The 22,365-nt window shown below is 36.3% G+C and overlaps 1 pseudogene; it reads right to left on the reverse strand.

Moving 5' to 3' along the window:
• Positions 1–15,308: 15,308 nt before the first annotated feature.
• On the reverse strand, positions 15,309–17,682 carry LOC138421173 (NADH dehydrogenase [ubiquinone] flavoprotein 2, mitochondrial-like; annotated as a pseudogene).
• Between the last annotated feature and the right edge of the window lie 4,683 nt (positions 17,683–22,365).

The following is a 22,365-nucleotide window of genomic DNA, read 5'->3' on the forward strand; positions in this document are numbered from 1 at the left end:
TGGTTTATCACGATATACAGAGATGTAGACTTCTTTGTGTTCATTTTGCTGGGAGTACAGAATTTACTACAGCTGTGATTTGATGTTAGTATTTGATTTAAAGAAATTCCTCCCTGTATTTCTTGAAGTATATCTTTATTCCTTTCTCTCTTTCTATTACTCTGGTTAAAAATATGCTAAACATTTTAAAATAATCTTTAAAAAATAGTGGATATATGTGTATGTGTAGCTGATTCACTTTGCTTCATTCTGCTGCTAAGTCGCTTCAGTCGTGTCCAGCTCTGTGCGACTCCATAGATGGCAACCCACCAGGCTCCCCCATCCCTGGGATTCTCCAGGCAAGAACACTGGAGTGGGTTGCCATTTCCTTCTCCAATGCATGAAAGTGAAAAGTGAAAGTGAAGTCGATCAGTCGTGTCAGACTTTTCGCGACCCCATGAACTGCAACCCATCAGACTCTTCCGCCCATGGGATTTTCCAGGCAAGAGTACTGGAGTGGCTTGCCATTGCCTTCTCTGACTTTGCTCTATACCTGAAAGTAATGAGACATTGCGAATCCACCTATACTCCAATAAAAGTTAAAAAGGAAAACAATAGGGAAAAGTGGGTGAGAAGTATACAGGAGCTGCTTGTACTCTTTATATTCAGTTCAGTTCAGTTCAGTCACTCAGTCGTGTCCGACTCTTTGCGACCTCATGAATTGCAGCACGTCAGGCCTCCCTGTTCATCACCATCTCCCGGAGTTCACTCAGACTCACGTCCATCGAGTCCGTGATGCCATCCAGCCATCTCATCCTCGGTCGTCCCCTTCTCCTCCTGCCCCCAATCCCTCTTTATATTACTTTCCTATAATTAGAAAACTGTTCTTAAATTAAGCATTTATTCAACTTAAAAAACTAAAGACAAAATATATGCTAGGCTTTTGACTTTGTTTCACATAGCTTTTATGGTATTTTTCTAGTCTTCAGTTTCTCTATGTGCTTCAATATGAATACTTATTATCACTCTCCCTTTCAGTTTCTTTCAGTACATTAATTCATTTTTCCATTGTATCCATTCTGCTATCAGAGTCATTTGTCAAGTTAGGATTTTCAGGTGATATATTTTATCTTATATTTAAAATATACTAATTATATCTATTTTAAACATTTTCTTTGAAATGCAGTGTCAAGTTTATCACTGTCTGTTTATATCTGATTGTATTTTGAATTTCAACCCCTGTCTCTTAACAAAATAATAAATTTTGAGCTTTATATTTCAAAAAAACTTAACTTTTTTTGATAGGTTTCAGAGTTCATTTGCAAGGAATAAAGCTGACCTCTGTCTCTGGAGCTGTCACTCCTGCTAAGGTATAGCCTCCTGTGTGTTCTGAGAATCTGAGATGATTACCAGATTGGGTATGTGAGATCTTAGTTCCCTGATCAGGGATTGAACACACAGCCCCTGCATTGGAAGCATGGAGTCTTAAAACTAGATCTCCAGGAAAGTCCAAGAGACTTGTCTTTATTTTTTTGCCACTTTATTTATTCTTTTTAATTGAAGGATAACTGCTTTACAGAATTTTGTGGTATTCTGTTATACATCAACAAGAATCAGCCATAGGCAGCGTCTTAACCTCCAACACTGCAAAAGTTCAGAATTAACTGAATGCCTTGATGTGAAAACTGACAGGGTAGTGAAATCAATTCCCAACGCTTTCTTCTCACTGGAATTGGAGCATTGTTTTATCTCTATCAGCTTTCCTTCATAGCCTAAGGGAAATATTGCATCTCTGTTAATTTTTCTGCCTCTTGGTAGCTGCTCCTAACAAGGGCTCTTTCCCAGACTTCAACTTATTGCTCTTTATTTAGAACTGACAAATGTCCTAAGAACAAAATGGGCTGCAAAATTTGAGCTCATTTTTTTTTGTTGTTGCTACTGCTTTTTCCTGAATTTTATCTCTGTCAAGTTGTGCTTCAGCTTCTTTCCCATTCTTTAACCAAAGTTTTTTAAAGGAAAATGTTAGCTTTTTAAACTTGGTTTTGGTAGAATGTTGTTATTCTCATTCTTGATCATAACTTAATCAAACCTTTGGTAATATAATCAATTTATTTTGTTTATAATTTTTACTCTCAAAAGAAAATTAGGAAGATATGACTTTTTATATACCTTACAAAATGTTGTATTTAATTATTATCATTACTACTGTAAAATAATGTTTTCTTATACATCTACTAAAAATAAAACACATTTGACAAACTAATTGTGCCTGAGCTGTATAGTAATTGATAATTAATAGATTGTGAATACCTCTCCACACACAGAATAAGGTAGTCTTTTCCAGTGACAAAATATTTTCATTTGCTGTTAAAAATTTGAATTTGAAACACAAATACTTATGTATTTTATGAATTTTTATGTCTGATGATTATTTTTAATTCCCCAGATATTTTTTATAAGAAACTTAAACTTTTATTAATCTGATGTGTACATTTAATAATTAACTTTTTATTTATAGAGATTCTACTATATGAGTAGCATCCATTTAAATGTCAATATATTTATAGACAAGAGGATTTTTTTTATTCATACTTTATTTGGTTATAAATTTTAACCATAAAAGAAAGACATGAAGCTGTATTTTCAAATCTGTCTTATCTGAAGTAACAGAATACAAATGGCTGGATCGCTGAACAGTTTCACCACTTTGGATGATGGATTCCAATAAATATAACATATTAAATTGACTATTCAAATTATGCAATACAATATTTCAACTCTTATGCTGCTGACATTATAACCACCAAACTTTTTTGGTCTTGGTATAACTCCAAAAGTCACTGAAGTTTTTTTTATCCTTTGAGAAAATTACAGTGACTATGTTAAAATTAAATGTTTTCACAATATTTATACCCATAAGTTAATATATTTTATATGCTGATATGTTATATGTACACTTACTTGTTATGCATATATCCATGTATACTTATATAACAATGTAATTATAGATAATACAATATAACTAATCACTATATCTTACTCATCTTTTTATCTTCAGTGTCTATATATTATGTGGCTCTTGCACTATTAAATGTTTCTTAAATGTATGAATAAGTACATTCATTGTATTTGTTAAGATTATACATGTAGAATTTATGCTTTGCAATTCTACTTTAAAATACACATTTTACTTAAAGATATCATAATAAAGGGGGTTTTCCAGCTGGCTCAGTGGTAAAGAATCTGCCTGCCAATTATGGAGACAGGGTTTCATCCTTGGTCCAGGAAAATCCCACATGCCAGAGAGCAACTAATCCCCTGTGCCACAACTATTGAGCCTGTGCTGTAGAGCTCAGGAATTGTAACACTGAAACTTAAACCCTAGAGCCCATGCTCAGTGACAAGAGAAGCCACTGCAATGAGAAGCCTCTGTACCACAATAAAGAGTAGACCCTGCTCCCCAAAACTAGAGAAAACCCAACACACAGCAACAAGCACTCAGCACATCCAGAAATAAATGCATTAAAGAAAGATATCATAATAAGGAAAATCCAGGGAGAACTTGTTTACTATAGAAACTTCTATGTTCTATATTTATAGCTTCTGACTGTAATACTGCATCATTAGATATTGAACAGTAATCACAACAGCTAAAAATGAGTAATTAAATTACCTAAAGCTCCAAAAAGAATCTTATAAGAGTAGTGCGGCTAAACAGAAGGACATAGTTCTAGGAAAGTATATCCAAATATCATAATGAATTAAGAAAATAGACAAAACAGAAGAAAGGACAGATATGTCAGTAATCACTCCCATGAGAAGTCTGCTGCTGCTACTACTAAGTCGCTTCACTCGTGTCCAACTCTATGCGACCCCATAGACCGCAGCCCACCAGGTTCCCCCATCCCTGGGATTCTCCAGGCAAGAACACTGGAATGGGTTGCCAATTCCTTCTCCAATGCATGAAAGTGAAAAGTGAAAGTGAAGTCGCTCAGTCGTGTCCGACTCTTAGCGACCACATGGACTGCAGCCTACCAGGCTCCTCCATCCATGGGCTTTTCCAGGCAAGAGTACTGGAGTGGGGTGCCATACCTTCCTTTAATTAAAAAAAAAATATTGTTTGCCTACTAAATTTATTAAAATAATGAGATATATCAGATGAGCATAGAATCCAATTAGTAATGGGCCAATAAATATTTGCTGAGCTCCTACTTATACCAGACACTGTTCTACAAATAAAAGTAGAGAAAAATACCATTTATAATAGTATCAAAAATGGAATATTTAGAAATAAAGTAACAAAATGTATGTAAGTACACTAAAAACTGCAAAACATTACTGAGATAAACTAAAGAAGACCTAAATAAGTGAATAAATACAGCATGTTTACATCTTGTTGTTAAGATGTCAAGAGCATGAGTCCTTCCACACAAGCAAATTTTGAGTATCTATAGTATCCTATTTGTTAACAAGAGTCACTAAGTCATTTACTACATCAATGAAGTGAGAGTATCTATCAGTCTTATAAGATGAGGAGAAGGAATATAGTTCTGAAGTATAATTAGATTTACCACTGAGCATTAGTAATATCAGTAACCTTAGGACTTAACATAATATGGAGAAAATGGTTGTTAATGATGACTAGTAAATGTATTTTTAGAAAAGTAAATAAATAAATGCATTTCAGAAAATATTTGGCAGGTCAGCATTAACTTTCCATTTAGAAAAGCAGATTGTTAGTCAGCTGAATTATTGTATTACATTGCTTTTGTTCCTGAAATGAAGACATGAAGTCTAGAAATCTGAAGTTAAAGGTAAAATGTCATATTAGAAAACATCATTAAAATTTTGGCTTTGCTTGTCAATGAATTGATTATATCCTTCATACCCAAAGGTCACATCTCCAAAGAATGTGCAGTAAAGAGCATTTCAAATATTTGAACCAAATGCTATGATGGGTGTAGTAAAACTTATATAGGTTTATTTCCAGAATTTCTTTAGAATTGAGCCAGCCTAATCAACATTCTTTTCAGTTTCACTCTGTAGGTAGGAAATAACCACATTCCTGAGAATCTTTTTCGGAAGAATCATCAATTCAGAAAAGTTGTAGGTGTAGTGGTAGTTTGTTTCCCCACATCCTACAGACAAATGTGCTAACTCCTAAAAACAGCTTGAGTGCTCTTGAAGATGTTAGGTTTTTAAAATTTGATTTTTCATAATCTAGCAAGCAACACACAAGGTTGGGGAGACAGCTCCATAGATTTAAGGTCATAAATAGGTACAGAGTTTTGCTGAAGTGGTATGATTTTGCTAAATAGAACTTCAGAATTTGTTATCCTGTTCCATTAAATTTACTGGGAAACATTTATCTTTCCCTTATATTTTAAACATAGTGAGTCTAGTGGGGAGGAGGGGGAGGTGGGAGAGGGGTTCGGGATTGAGAACACGTGTCCACCCATGGCGGATTCATGTTGATGTGTGGCAAAAACAATACAATATTGTAAAGTAAAATAATGATAATAATAATAATATTTTTTAAATGAAGTTCTTTAATTCCACTTTCTGCTCTAGAACAAACTTAGAGTTAGTGAGATACATGTTGGTTACATGCCATTGATTTGCTTTTTCACAGATACTCAAAATCTATAGTAACAATTATATGTCAGTAGTTATCCACTCAACATGCTGTGTTTGGAAGAGATGAGAAGAAAAGAAGAGGAGAAAAGAGAATAGAAGGGGAAAAAATGACTGTAGTGGAGGAATGGAAGAAAGTGGTAGGGAGATTAGAGAAGGGAGAAATATTAACCCAAGGAAGGTGGACTTCAAGGATTCAAATACATGCTTAGCAACAAAATTTCCATTTGACCATTTCTTTATTTTTGAATAAAATCATTCAATATTTATAGACTCCAATCCATGTGCCAATCACTGTGTTAGAAGATAGAGATATAACAAACTTACCAATTACTATTTCTGCCTGAAACTTATGAGATAGTTTCAGCATATATTTTTGAAACAAGCAATTTATTTGTTAATTTATTTTTAGCTATGGCACTGAGGACTCTTGAGAGTCCCTTGGAAAGCAAAGAGGTCAAACCAGTTAATCTTAAAGAAAACCAACCTTGAATACTCTTTGGAAGGACTGATGCTAAAGCTGAAGCTCCAATATTTTGGCCAACTGATGCAAACAGCTAACTCATTGGGAAAGATCCTGATGATGGGAAAGATTGAAGTGTGAAGGAAAAGAAGGTGACAGAGGATGAGACTGTTGGATGGCATCACCTATTCAATGGACATGAATTTGGGCAAACTCCGGGAGATGGTGAGGGACTGTGAAGCCTGGCATGCTGCAGTCCATGGAGTGGCAGAGTCAGACACGACTTGGTGACTGAACAATAAGAAAATGGCCCTGATATTTGATAAGAATTTTTCCATCATTATGAAAGCAATCCAATGAAATGTGATTTATGATGGGGGCTTTGGGACATATCAGTTACTTAAATATATGCTACTATTATTCCATCTTATAAGATGATAAAACCGAACATCTAAGAAATTGCTCCCCTGGTGGCTCAGCTGGTAAAGAATCCACCTACAATGTGGGAGACCTGGATTTGATGCTTGGGTTGGGAAGGTTACCTGGAGAGGGGAATAGCTACCCACTCCAGTATTCTAGCCTGGAGAATTTGATGGAGTGTGTCCATGGGGTCTCATAAAGTCAGACATCTCTCAGTGACATTCACTTGCAATTTGAAAGGATTAATAAATTCATTGGAATATAACACTGTGAATGATCTAAAATGATCTGGGTCCTGGCAGTCCCAAGACAGTTCTGATGGTCTCATACTTTGGTTCTAGGATTTATTTATTGAAAGTTTACTGCAACTCTCTATTCCCGCCTTGCTATCCTATGATTTGAGTTTCTCAGTTTTCACTCATCTCAACTGCCATTTAAGCTTACTTTGCACAATAATCTGATGGTGAATATTTAGACAAAAAAGTGAACCACAGTACCTAAAATATATTATTATGTGGAGTTGCCTAGCAATTAATGTTTTTTACTACTCACAACAACTTTGTCAGATGGATAGTAGCCATATGCCAGGACATTTGGAAAACTCAGCATTGGCCACAGGACTGGAAAAGGTCAGTTTTCATTCCAATCCCAAAGAAAGGCAATGCAAAAGAATGCTCAAACTACTGCACAATTGCACTCATCTCACATGCTAGTAAAGAAATGCTCAAAATTCTCCAAGCCAGGCTTCAGCAATACGTGAACCGTGAACTCCCTGATGTTCAAGCTGGTTTTAGAAAAGGCAGAGGAACCAGAGATCAAAATGCCAACATCTGCTGGATCATGGAAAAAGCAAGGGAGTTCCAGAAAAACATCTATTTCAGCTTTATTGACTATGCCAAAGCCTTTGACTGTGTGGATCACAATCAACTGTGGAAAATTCTGAAAGAGATGAGAATACCAGACAACCTAACCTGCCTCTTGAGAAATCTATGTGCAGGTGAGGAAGCAACAGTTAGAACTGGATATGGAACAACAGACTGGTTCCAAATAGGAAAAGGAGTACGTCAAGGCTGTATATTGTCACCCTGCTTATTTGACTTACATGCAGAGTACATCATGAGAAACACTGGACTGGAAGAAACACAAGCTGGAATCAAGATTGCCGAGAGAAAAATCACTAACCTCAGATATGCAGATGACACCACCCTTGTGGCAGAAAGTGAAGAGAAACTAAAAAGCCTCTTGATGAAAGTGAAAGGGGAGAGTGAAAAACTTGGCTTAAAGCTCAGCAGTCAGAAAATGAAGATCATGGCATCTGGTCCCATCACTTCATGGCAAATAGAAGGGGAAACAGTGGAAACAGTGTCAGGCTTTATCTTTTTGGGCTCCAAAATCACTGCAGATGGTGATTGCAGCCATGAAATTAAAAGATGGCTATTCCTTGGAAGACAAGTTATGACCAACCTAGATAGTATATTCAAAAGCAGAGACATTACTTTGCCGACTAAGGTCCGTCTAGTCAAGGCTATGGTTTTTCCTGTGGTCATGCATGGATGTGAGAGTTGGACTGTGAAGAAGGCTGAGCACCGAAGAATTGATGCTTTTGAACTGTGGTGTTGGAGAAGACTCTTGAGAGTCCCTTGGACTTCAAGGAGATCCAACCAGTCCATTCTGAAGGAGATCAACCCTGGGATTTCTTTGGAAGGAATGATGCTAAAGCTGAAGCTCCAGTACTTTGGCCACCTCATGCGAAGAGTTGACTCATTGGAAAAGACCCTGATGCTGGGAGGGATTGGGGGCAGGAGGAGAAGGGGACAACAGAGGATGAGATGGCTGGATGGCATCACGGACTCGATGGACGTGAGTCTGAGTGAACTCTGGGAGATGGTGATGGACAGGGAGGCCTGGCGTGCTGTAATTCATGGGGTCACAAAGAGTCAAACACGACTGAGTGACTGAACTGAACTGAACCACTTCATCAGTTATACAGATATTACCATTTACTTTCCTGTATTAAATTAAGAAATATGCATCTCAGTTCAGTTCAGTTGCTCAGTCGTGTCTGAATCTTTGCAGTTCTATAGATTGCAGCACACCAGGTTTCCCTGTCCATTACCAACTCCTAGAGCTTGCTCAAACTCATGTCCATCGAGTCAGTGATGCCATGCAAACATCTTATCCTTTGTCGTACCCTTCTCCTTAGGCTTTCAATCTTTCCCAGCACCAGGGTCTTTTTCAATGAGTCAGTCTTTGAATCAGGTAGCCAAAGATTTGAAGTTTCAGCTTCAGCATCAGTCCTTCCAATGAATATTCAGGACTGATTTCCTTTAGGATTGACTGGTTTGATCTCCTTGCAGTGCAAGGGACTCTTAAAAGTCATCTCCAACACCACAATTCAAAAGCATAAATTTTTCTGTGTCCAGTTTTCTCTGTAGTCCAACTCTGACAGTAGTATGTGACAACTGGAAAAACCATAGGTTTGACTAGCTGGACCTTTGTCAGCAAAGTAATGTCTTTGCTTTTTGTATGCTGTCTAGTTTGGTCATAGCTTTTCTTCCAAGGAGAAAGTGTCTTTGAATTTCCTGGCGGCAGTCACCATCTGCAGTGATTTTGGAGCCCAAGAAAATGAAGTCTGTCACTGTTTCCCCATCTATTTGCCATGAAGTGATGGGACTAGATGCAATGATCTTAGTTTTTTGAATGTGGAGTTTCAAGCCAGCCTTTTCACTCTCCTCTTTCATTTTCATCAAGAGACTCTTTAGTTCTTCAATTTCTGCCATAAGGGTGTTGTCATCTGTGTATCTGAGGTTATTGATATTTCTCCCAGAAATCTTGATTCCAGCTTGTGCTTCATCCAGCCTAGCATTTCCCATGATGTACTCTGCATATAAGTTAAATAATCAGGGTGACAATATACAGCCTTGACATAGTCCTTTCCAAATTTGGAACCAGTCCGTTATTCCACGTCCAGTTCTAACTCTTTCTTCTTGACCCACATACAGATTTCTCAGGAGGCAGATAAGGTGACCTGGTATTCTTATGAAGAATTTTTCAGTTTTTTTGTGATCCTCACAGTCAAAGGCTTTGCTGTAGTCAACAAAGCAGAAGTAGATGTTTCTTTGGAACTCTCTTGCTTTTTCCACGATACAACGGATGTTGGCAATTTGATCTCTGGTTTCTTTGCCTTTTCTAAATCCAGCTTAAACATTTGGAAATTCATAGTTCACGTACTGTTGAAGCCTCACTGCAGAATTTTAAGCATTATTTTGCTAGTGTGTGAGATGAGTGCAATTTTGTGTTAGTTTCAACATTCTTTGGCATTGCCTTTCTTGGATCTGGAAAGAAAATTGGCCTATTCCATTCTTGTGGCCACTGCTGAGCTTTCCAAATTTGTTGGCATATTGAATGCAGCACTTTAATGCAAATCAAAACCAAAATGAGGTACCATTTCAAGCCAGTCAGAATGGCTGTGATCCAAAAGTCTACAAGCAATAAATGCTGGAGAGGGTATGGAGAAAAGGGAACCCTCTTACACTGTTGGTGGGAATGCAAACTAGTAGAGCCACTATGGAGAACAGTGTGGAGATTCCTTAAAAAACTGGAAATAGAACTGCCTTATGACCCAGCATTCCCTCTGCTGGCCATACACACCAAGGACACTAGAATTGAAAGAGACATGTGTACCCCAATATTCATCGCAGCACTGGTTATAATAGCCAGGACATGGAAAAAACCTAGATGTCCATCAGCAGATGAATGGATAAGAAAGCTGTGGTACATATACACAATGGAGTATTACTCAGCCATTAAAAAGTATACACTTGAATCAGTTCTAATGAGGTGGATGAAACTGGAACCTATTATACAGAGTGAAGCAAGCCAGAAAGAAAAACACCAATACAGTGTGGAGTGAAGTGAAGGGAGCTCGCTCAGTCGTGTCCGACTCTTTGTGACCCCATGAACTGTAGCCCACCAGGCTCTTCCATCCAGGGGATTCTCTAGGCAAGGATACTTAAGTGGGTTCCCATTTCCTTCTCCAGGGGAACTTCCCAACCCAGGGATCAAACCCAGGTCTCCCGCATTGCGGACAGTCGCTTTATTCTCTGAGCCACCAGAGAGTAATGCATATATATGGAATTTAGAAAGATGGTAATGAAAACCCTGTATGCGAGACAGCAAAAGAGGCACAGATGTATAGAACAGTCTTTTGGACTCTGTGGGAGAGGGAGAGGGTGGGATGATTTGGGAGAATGGCATTGAAACATGTATCATATCATATATGAAATGAGTCGCCAGTCCAGGTTCAGTGCATGATACTGGATGCTTGGGGCTTGTGCACTGAGACGACCCAGAGGGATGATACGGGGAGGGAGGTGGGAGGGGGGTTCAGGATGGGAAACACGTGTATACCTGTGGCAGATACATGTTGATGTATGGCAAAACCAATACAATATTGTAAACTAATTAACCTCCAATTAATATAAATATTGAAAGAGCTAAATTGGAATTCCATTATCTCTACTAGCTTTGTTCATAGGGATGCTTCCTAAGTCCCACTTGACTTTGTATTTCAGGATGTTTGGCTCTAAGTGAGTGATCACACCATCGTGATTATCTGAGTCATGACTATCTTTTTTGCATAGTTCTTCTGCATATTCTTGCCACCTCTTCTTAATATCTTCTGCTTCTGTTAGGTCCATACCATTTCTGTCCTATATTGTGGCCATTATTGCATTAAATATTCCCTTGGTATCTCTAATTTTCTTGAAGAGATCTCTAGTCTTTCCCATTCTATTGTTTTCCTCTCTTTCTTTGCATTGATCACAAAGGAAGGCTTTCTTATCCCTCCTAGCTAGTCTTTGGAACTCTGCATTCAAATGGGTTTATCTTTCCTTTCCTCCTTTGCCTTTAGCTTCTCTTCCTTTCTCAGCTATTTGTAAGGCTTCCTCAAACATCCAGTTTTTGCCTTTTTGCATTTGGTTTTCTTGGGGATGGTCTTGATTAGTGCCTCCTGTACAATGTCTTTAATCTCTGTCCATAGTTCTTCAAGCTCTCTGTCTGTCAGATCTAACCCCTTGAATCTCTTTGTCACTTCTACTGTATAATCATGAGGGAGTTGATTAGGTCATGCCTGAATGGTCTAGTGGTTTTCCTTACTTTCTTCAATATAAGTCTGAATTTGGCAATAAGGAGTTCATGATTTGAGCCACAGTCAACCCTTAGTCTTATTTTTGCTGACTGTATAGAGCTTCTCCATCTTTGGCTGCAAATAATATAATCAGTCTGTTTTCAGTATTGACCATCTGGTGATGTCTGTGTGTAGAGTCTTCTCTTGTGTTGTTGGAAGAGGGTGTTTGCTTTGATGAGTTCACTCTGTTGGCAAAACTCTGCTAGCCTTTTCTGTTGGCAAAACTCTGCTAGCCTTTGCCTTACTTCATTTTGTACTCCAAGGCCAAACTTCCCTGTTACTCCAGTATCTCTTGACTTCCCACTTTTGCATCTCAGTCCCCTATGATGAAAAGTACATCTTTTGGGGGTGTGAGTTCTAGAAGGTCTTTTAGGTCTTCACAGAACTGTTCAACATCAGCTTTTTCAATATCACTGGGTGTTGCATAGACTTGGATTACTGTGATATTGAATGGCTTGCCTTAGAAACAAACAGGGATCATTCTGTCATTTTTGAGATTGCACCCAAGTATTGCATTTTGGACTCTTTTGTTGACAATGAGGGCTACTCCTTTTCTTCTTCACTCTTTCTGGAGTTATTTCTCCACTGATATCCAGTAATGTTGGACACCTAGTGACCTGGGGAGTTCATTTGTCAGTGTCATAGCTTTTGCCTTTTCATACTGTTCATATAGTTCTCAAGGCAAGAATACTGAAGTGGTAATTTGTGCATAATTTTGCAAAAACCACTAAAATATTGTAAAGTAGTTAGCCTCCAATCAAAATAAATAAATTAATTAAAAATAACATCTATCAGTAAGCATATGATAAAGTATTTGGGGATCTGAGGACTTTTTAATATCCCCCAATACTATAATTTATATAAATTTGTCAATGGAGTCTTCATGTGAATATAAAATGACAATACAGTAATGCCATAAGTAGAATAAATGAAACTCCTGTTTATTCTATCCTTTATACTAGACGCAATTTTAGGTGATTGCTTTTATAGTCATTATTTTTATAACTCATTTGGCTAATTAATGGGTATGGAAAATTAGACAATAGTTCTCTGAAGCCTCCATGAACAACTGCCTTGTTAGACTACATTTGTTTCAATTTTTGTGGTGGTGGTGGTACATATCTGAGAAAATAAAACATTTTAATGACCAAAGTTTCATGTGGAGTTATATCCATAACTCCTTAAATGTGTGGCTCTATATGGGAAGGATCCATATTATGTATTAGGCATAGACTTGTTCTTAGCAGCAAACTCTAAATCACAATGTTTAATACTAGACATTAGGAAGGGAATTGCATGTGATGATTATTAAGTGTTTGCAGCAAAACATTTCATGGTTCCTCCTTGTCTTTAATGTCTTTCTCTACCCTTCTATTATGCCAAAACTCAGATATCAGCAGCTTTCCCAGACATTTCAGATAATAAATAAAATTGTTACATTTCAAGCCCTAAACAACATTTTACTTACTTTCATTGTGTTGTGCTTCAGAAGTTTATTGTCTAGCTGTCAATTTTTGTTGTTGGTATTAAAACTGTTTTCTGCTTTTTTATATTTTCTGAATGCCTTCAATGTTTTAAGCATTGGGGAGAATCTACACAAAAATATATTTGTTTAGAAAGACGGCAAAGTTTTCTTTTTAAGGAAGGCAGCAGTCTCTGACCATAAAAGTTATGGCATCTAAGTTGCCAAGGCTGTCCTGTTAATTCATATTTCATATTTATAACCAATTCCATATAAATTATTCCATCTACTCCTTCATTTAGCAATCATAATATAAAAAGGAAAACAAAGAAGTGAGATGCAAGAAATATATTCCTTGTTAGGGTATATGAAACAATATGGAAACAAAGAGAAGAATGTAACTCACATACTTAAGTTTCATGACATTATTCTTAAAATATTACAAAGCATTAGCTATGAAAAGGCCAATCAAGATGATTTCAGGCAGAGGAAAAAACATGTGTAAAGACAAGGTGCCTTAACAAACATGGTGGCTCTCAAAAAAGGGAAGTAGGTAGTTTGGGTGAGTCTGAATTTACACAGCTGGAGGGTATTGATGAGAGATGAGCCTTTTTGGTTTATCATTCAGAGTTCATTTTGAAGGTAATTGAGAACACATGAGATGTTATTTTATTTGTGGCCAACCCAGTCTGAGCATTACCAAGAAATTCTGGAATACATAGTTTCAGTTTAGTTAAGGAATATTACAACATCGACCATCACCATCATCCACCCTTGTAAATCTGAAATCAATACATAATTTCTGTAACCATATTTAAATTCCAAAGAAGGAAAATAGAAAGCCATGTTTTCACATTACCTGAATCAAGCATCACCTTGTACAACTGAAAGTACTAGCCTTTTCTCAAAGTGAGAAAGAAGGACCTAAATATCATTTTATCCATCTTTGAGTGATATATTTCCTCTCTTCAGTCAATCACATCTTTCTTTGATATCTTGAAACTTATAAGCTGAGATTTTGTTACTCATTATTAATACAATTTACGTTATATAGGAATGGGAATGGAAAACATATATAAACCTTTGTGTTAAATGGGGTAAAACCTCATATGATTTGGAAGACACCCAACATATTTCAAGAGAATTGCATTGGAAATACTGTCATCTTGGATACTGAGTACAAAGTGAAGAGCTTATTTCCACCCTAAAAACTGTTGGCAGGAAGTAAACTGAGAAAACTCCTCAAATGTCAGCATACGATTGTTATCTGTCATGAAAAGTAAAGGATGACACAGACAGCAGAAATAAAAGAACAAAGGTGAAATGTTTCTACAAAACAAACTTCTGATCTACTATTTTATAGTTATTAGTAATGCTCATAAGGGAGGCATAGGATAAATGCTTCACTCTTTCCCCTTATTTTTCAGTATAGTGAGTTTATACACAATATGCAAGACTTTCTGAGTATTCTTCCTGAGGATCACTATACATTTCTGATGCTACAAGCAATCTAGGGATTTCTTGTAGGATCTTTCTTTTTTTCTTTTTCAACAAGGTAGTTACTTGAAGGGTAAATATCTCTGTTCAAGGTGTTTACTGGACCTCAATACACTATTTAAATATTTTTATATCAAGGAATGAGTCAGAATCTTCAAATCTAATTCTGGTTGTACTTTCTCTCTTGTACTTCCTTTCTGGCTTCACTTCCTGGTGTCCTCCACCTTGCTGCAAAGAAAAGGCTCTCCCTGTTTTCAGTTTTGCTAAATTATATGACTTTGCTAAAAATTGTAAAGTTATAAGTTTAAGAATTTTAAGTCTGGTTCTTCATATTAAAATGTGGATTTGGGTACTTTGGAAATTCTTTTGAATAAAGCTTAGATTTTGAGATAATGACTAATGACTTTAAAAATCAGATTTAAAATACATAGAAAATAATTTTCTATGAAAATTCAGTGGTTGGGGTGATATAGATCAAATGACAGATTGAATATGAAAATATTTTAAAATATTATGTTCTTTATGCATGCTGAACTAAGAACCTCACTATATGTGCCTCAATTTTCTGCAAATTATATATTCTGCCAAGTGTTTTTTTTTTCTTTTTTGATAGGAGATTCATATTTTATTTCTCCAATTGAAATAATTATACAGTTAAGTATAAATTAAATGCATGGTTGTACAAGAAACCCAGATCCTTTAGGTGGTTCAGTCAAAGAGGTAAGATCTCTGGCTGATTCACATGAGATGCATTCACTTCTTGGCCTAGGTTTTGGGATTCTGCCAGCCTTGAGTTCATTAAGTTTCTTCAAAATCCTTAAGTGTCAGATCCTCCTAGTAGTTGTCATTTATTTGAACCATTGGTGGGTTTACACAGGCCCCTGAACATTCCACTTCTATAAGAATGAAAAGTGTGTCAGGTGTAGTCTCTCCAAACTTTATTTCAAGTTGTTTTTTTTTTTTTTTTAATTTTCTTAATGACCTCCAGTATGCTGTCAGACTTTCAGTGCATGCAAGGCATAGTAGTGTATACTTAAATATATTTTCCAAGTGGCATTGCAAGATATATTGTATAAAAAGTTGGTACATCATATACTCTCATTGGAGGTACTTGTAAAACTTCTTCAACCTTGTTCATAGCAGAGTTGGGCAGCCATCCATTTTTTCTTTGGGCTAAATCCAGGATTAGAAGCACAGCTTCTGCTTTATGCCATTTTAGGTGTTGTTGTTGTTCAGTCCTTCTATTGTTTCTGAATCTTTGTGACCCCATGAACTGCAGCACACCAAGATTCTCTGACCTTCAATATCTCCCTGAGTTTGCTGAAACTCATGTCCATTGAGTCGATGACACCATCCAACTATCTCATCCTCTTTTGACCCGTTCTCCTCAATCTTTCTCAGCATCAGGGTCTTTTTCAATGTGTTGGTTCTTTGCATCAGAGGTCTAAAATATTGAAACTTCAGCTTCAGCACCTGTCCTTCTTTGCATCAGAGGTCTAAAATATTGAAACTTCAGCTTCAGCACCTGTCCTTCCAATGAATATTCAGAGTTGACTTCCTTTAGGATTGACAGGTTTGATCTTGCTGTCCAAGGGAGTCTCAAGAGTCTTTTCCAGCACTGCAGTTCAAAACCATCAGTTGTTCAGCATTCATCCTTATTTATGGTCCAGCTCTCACATCTGTACGTGACTACTGGAAAAACCATAGCTTAGATTTTACAGACCTTTTCTGACAGAGTGATGTCTCTGATTAGTAATATGTGTCTAGATTTGTCATAATTTTTCTTCCAAGGAGCAAGCATCCTTTTATTCCATGGCTACACTCACTGTCCACAGTGATTTTCAGTTCAGTTCAGTTCAGTCGCTCAGTCATGTCCGACTCTTTGAGACCCCATGAATCGCAGCATGCCAGTCAGCTCTTCGTATGAGATGGCCAAAGTACTGGAGTTTCAGCTTTAGCATCATTCCTTCCAAAGAAATCCCAGGGTTGATCTCCTTCAGAATGGACTGGTTGGATCTCCTTGCAGTCCAAGGAACTCTCAAGAGTCTCCTCCAACACCACAGTTCAAAAGCATCAATTCTTCAGTGCTCAGCCTTCTTCACAGTCCAAATCTCACGTCTATACATGACTACTGGGAAAACCATAGCCTTTACTAGATGGACCTTAGTCGGCAAAGTAATGTCTCTGCTTTTGAATATGCTATCTAAATTGGTCATAACTTTTCTTCCAAGGAGTAAGCGTCTTTTAATATCATGGCTGCAGTCATCATCTGCAGTGATTTTGGAGCCCCCCCAAAAAAAGTCTGACACTGTTTCCACTTGAAGCCCCCCAAAAGAAAGTCTATCACTCTTTCCATCATTTCCCCATCTATTTGCCATGAAGTGATGGGACCAGATACCATTATCTTTGTTTTTTGAACATTGGGTTTTAAACCAGCTTTTTCACTCTTTTCTTTCACTTTCATCAAGAGGCTCTTCGTTTTTCTTCACATTCAGCCATAAGGGTGATGGTATCTGCATATTTGAAGTTATTGTTATTTCTCCCATAAATCTTGATTCTAGCTTGTGCTTCATCCAGCCCAGCATTTCCCATGATGTTCTCTGTGTATAAGTTAAATAAACAGAGTGACAGTATACAGCCTTGATATATTTCTTTTCCAATTTGTAACCAGCCTGCTGTTCCAGGCCCAGTCCCAACTGTTGCTTCTTGACCTGCATAAAGATTTCTCAGGAGGCAGGCAAGGTGACCTGGTATTCCCATCTCTTTAATAATTTTCCACAGTTTGTTGTATTCCACACAGTCAAAGGCTTTGGCATAGTCAATAAAGCAGAAATCGTATTTTTGTTTGTTTGTTCATTTGTTTAACAATTGTCTCTGTCCTCTTAAGTTTTCCATTGTGAAATCAAATGGAATATCTAGGTTATTGTCAGGAGTATCTATGTGCACAATTAAGGCTCCTCCAGCTCCATTCTGCACAGCTGTCTCATGCAAATTCCTCAATTGTCTTCTCCACTGGCAAGGCTGGCTGAGTGGGTCCATGGGTCCAGACTGCCATAGAGATCATGATGGACTAAATTGCCCACCTCCCAAGTGGTTTTTATTTTAAATTTTTAATGATCATTGCATGATATCATGAATAAAAAACTTAATAAGGAATCAGGATATTCAGGTTTTAGTAATAGTTAATTCATAGCTCTTTAACTACCAATATATTTTATGTTATCATATGTTTAAGGAAAAACACATTAACAGATTATCTCATTTGTTTTCTTTGATATCTTTTCTATGTCTGAAGGAAAGATATTTGTAACAGATGGGTCCTACAAGTGGCTCTTTAAAATTCTGACTCTATAATCACAGGGCAAATGGCTTATAATTTTAATATTCAGAATTCCAATATAAACTGTAATACCCGACTGCTTTCTACCCTTCTTGAGTTATAGCTAGTTAACAAATGAAACAACAATTTGAAAATTGTTCTTTTCAGTCTAAAGTTGTATACTTAAAAAAGGAAAAAAAAAAAAAAACAAAACAAGCCGGGGGCATTATGATTATGTACCTCCTTCATTTTATCAGAACTCATTCAAACACTATGGTATGTATAATAGACAATTCACATAATTTACTTTTACTTATTGATCAGCACACCCAACATTGTCCCAATCAAGCAAGGACTACAAATAATTTGTATGTGTCTGTGATTGAATTGTTTTTGACATCTTCCTTCCACAATTTTAAACAATCATAAATATTTCTTAAACATACCTTGTTATGTATTTCTTCTAGATATCCTATTTCATTAAACTTTCCTCATATTATGTGAGTTTAGTTATTATATGTGAGCATTTTTTTACCTAATTATCTGTAAATGTCCTATTTTATTGCAAATTAAATACACGGATGATATTTGGAAGTTTTTTTCTTAAGCTTTTTCCTTGTGTGTATGGATATTAGGGAAAACTTGGCACTTGGTATTAATTTTAATAATTCTGGTATTAAAGTCCATAAAATTCTGGAAGCTCATCTTTCTTTGGCAATGTTTTCACTTACAGATAATTTTTTTTTTTATTGTGGGATCTAGGGCATCTGTTGGAGAAGGAAATGGAAACCCACTCCAGTATTCTTGCTTGGAGAATCCCAGGGACAGAGGAGCCTGGTGGGCTGCTGTCTATGGGGTCACACAGAGTTGGACATGACTGAAGCGACTTAGCAGCAGCAGGGGACCTGTGATCATCTTACTAGTACAGAAACTCAGAGACAAATAGAACAGACATTATAGGAAGAAAGAAAGGATTCTGAAGGAATTCTTGGGAATCCATGAATCCTTAATGCCTCATGACAGACATGCCAACATTCAGAGTGTAATGAAAGGAAACTGTCAGCACACCACTCTGATAGTGGAGAGGAGTGGAGATTGTTTAACTCAATTAGCCAGACTTCATCTAAAAACCTTCCAGATGAGGCAAAAAAAAAAAAAAAGAAAAGAAAAAAAAAACAAAACTGCTGTGAGGTGATGAATCATACGTTTTAACCTTAAAATAGTCCCTTAATTATAAATACATCATTTTGTAAGGCTATACATTTCAGGTCTGGAGATAGAGCATTCTACATATGCAATTAAAATAAACAAATGTATGTCCTTTCCAGGATATCCAGAGAACACTAGTTACTCACAAAGAGGAACATACCATGCAATTTGATTCAGAATAACACAGATGAGAAGTTAGTCTGCTTTCTATACTCACCAATTCTCATTTAGAAAACTCCTGTGGCATCATTTGATGAATAGCTAAAAAATTAATTCATAACATATATAACAGATATACTTCATATTCATAAGATGCATTCCCAATATAAGACCAATATTTTCAATATAAACATTAAATAGATATATTAGATGACAATTATTTTTTCTGAGGAGTATGAGCATAGATTCTTGTGATATAAAATGTTATTGCCTATTACTTTGTGCATTTAACATACTTAATTAAATGTACATCCTTTTAAGTGTTAATATACATCATATATTCCTTCAGCTGCAGGTGATAAACAATGATTTTGTTTTCTACTCTATACAAATAATAAGCAGGAAAATGTCATTTGGGAAAAATGTGAAGTTATATCTTTGGAAGAAAAGCTATGACCAACCTAGACAGCATGCTAAAAAGCAAAGACATTACTTTGCCAACAAAGGTCCATCCAAAGCTATGGTTTTCCAGTAGCCATGTATGGATGTGAGAGTTGGACTATAAAGAAAGCTGAGCACTGAAGAACTGATGCTTTTGAACTGTGGTGTTGGAGAAGACTCTTGAGAGTCCCTTGGGGTGCAAGAAGATCAAACCAGTCAATCCTAAAGGAAATCAGTCCTGAATATTCATTGGACGGACTGATGCTGAAGCTGAAACTCCAATACTTTGGCCATCTGATGTAAAAAACTGACTTATTGGAAAAGACCCTGATGCTGGGAAAGATTGAAGGCAGGAGGAGAAGGAGATGATAGAGGATGAGATGGTTGGATGGCATCACGGACTCAATGGACATGAGTTTGAGTAAACTCCGGGAGTTGGTGATGGACAGGAAAGCCTGGCATGCTGCAGTCCATGGAGTTTTAAACAAGAAACTATTTTTTGCTAACTTTAGCTCTATTAGTCTTAATTCTTCTTTGCATGTGACAGTTCAGTTTAGATGAGGAAGGCCATAAAACATTAGGTTCTTCTTGCAGTTCTCCTTTCCAGTGTTGTCTGTGTTGGATAGAGGAGCTTCCCAATGACCTGTTGAGTTGGTGGGAAAAATGAATGAATGAATGAATAAACAAAGCGTAAAGCTGAAAATATTCCATGAGTGGGAGGGAGGGAGGGAGAAAAAGGAATATTTTGAACTTTTCATTTATTGAACTTTGATGAGGTGATGTTTAGGTTCCTCAAGATTCACTTGTGAATTAAGATGGGAGAGTCAAATGTTACTTTTTCTAAGAGTCTCTGAGACATAGAAATAGGAAATTTGGGCCTTAGATATGATCACTTCTCAAATCTACTCCAAGCAGTATTTACACAAGACCAGGAAGGAAGAATAATGTAGTATAGAGAACCTCACATATGCATAAGGGATCTTTCATGTTATATTTACTCAAATTCCAAATCTTTTAAAGTTAGTGGTAAGCCTTAAGAAATATTTTTTTGTGATGCTTTTTGTTTTAGTAATGAATTGGATTATTGGAAAACTTTTAAGTTTTATTGTTTAACAAAGAAATATAGTTGTCATAGGTTATTATTATTGTAAGAGGTAAATATTCCCTATAGAATTTCTCATTAACGTTGGACAAACTATAATAAAATAACAGGCATCACATTTCTTAGAATAGGCCCATTCGCAAGGGATTCATTAAGAAAAGATCATGACATACATTGCATACCTCCTAAAATGTGGACATGAGGCTTCATTCTGTATTTATCTTTAAGTAGGTTTAAATTAATTAAAATAAAACTATTAGACAAAGACTTGGAAATCCATGCATGAACTTCTAGCTTCTTTATGACATTTTTTAATGTCCTGTGTGCTTTCAAAAACCATTACTAGCATAGAGTGTCTGTGCCTAATATATTGTAATAGCCCTTACTTAACCCTTGTATACAAGATTAGTGCAAACAATCACTCATTAGTAGCATATTTTAGAAAGAAAATTCTGATGTGTTGATATGAATGTATTCCTATAGGCTCATTTTTCACTTGCAAAGACAGAATGTTTAGTTAAAAACCAACTTTATCTAGGAATAGCTGCATTTCTGTCAGAGAGAAAGCTGATAGAAAGATTTGGCAGCTATAGAAATAAGATATACTCTAGGAGTTGTGTTTATTTTTTTTCACACAAATTCCTTCAAGAAATATGTATGCCTCATTTTTTATTAGTGTAAAGGAGAAAGAAAAAATCCTTTTCTCTTAGAAAATCCACTGTCACATATATTGGTATTTTTAGTACCTTAATAAAACCCAGGGATTTGTTCTAAAGAACATCACATTATGGATGTTTCCTTGAGAAAATGCAACAGTGAGCTTTAGTTAAACAAAGAATTATGCCTCTTTGTATCAAGTGAGTCTAGTTTAAATATAGTCATTTGAAATATAAGTTTAAGCAGAATTTTAATTAGCTTATAAGCCCTGGGATATACTTCTCAGTAATGCTGAGTGTTTTGAGTCTCTACTTTCAGATTCACTTCATATTAATTTTGGCATGATAAGCAACCTTGTCTTTCATGCATTTTAAAGTCAAACAAATAAGATTGTTCTTGACTCTAGTCACTTTATATTAACTCTCTGGTACCTGGTTATTACCATCTGATCCAGAAGTTCAAAGGGATCCAGCATGGCCTCTGAAAAAGTTCCAAGTTAGAAGGGAACTGAGACATTGATTTGCTAAGAGATAGTTGGTTTCTTGGACGACACATCCTTGTGTTCAGAGATAGAAGTAAAATATTAAGCATAGCCTCTGTTCAAACTCCTTACATTACAAAGACAGTGTTAGTAAATTGCAATAATCTTAGCTGCTCTATTAATTACATAATGTACTAATAACTACTAATAGTTATTGAATATCCATTACAAATATTCCTGTGCTAAATCTTTACATTTAATTTCTTCTTCATCACTCACAACAATTTATGGTTTGTAAATTTTCCACTGAGGTAAGGAAAATGACAATTATTAAATAATTTACTTCAACATCAC

The sequence above is a fragment of the Ovis canadensis genome, chromosome 15 (genome assembly GCF_042477335.2).
Source record: "Ovis canadensis isolate MfBH-ARS-UI-01 breed Bighorn chromosome 15, ARS-UI_OviCan_v2, whole genome shotgun sequence".
Taxonomy (NCBI): Eukaryota; Metazoa; Chordata; class Mammalia; order Artiodactyla; family Bovidae; genus Ovis; species Ovis canadensis.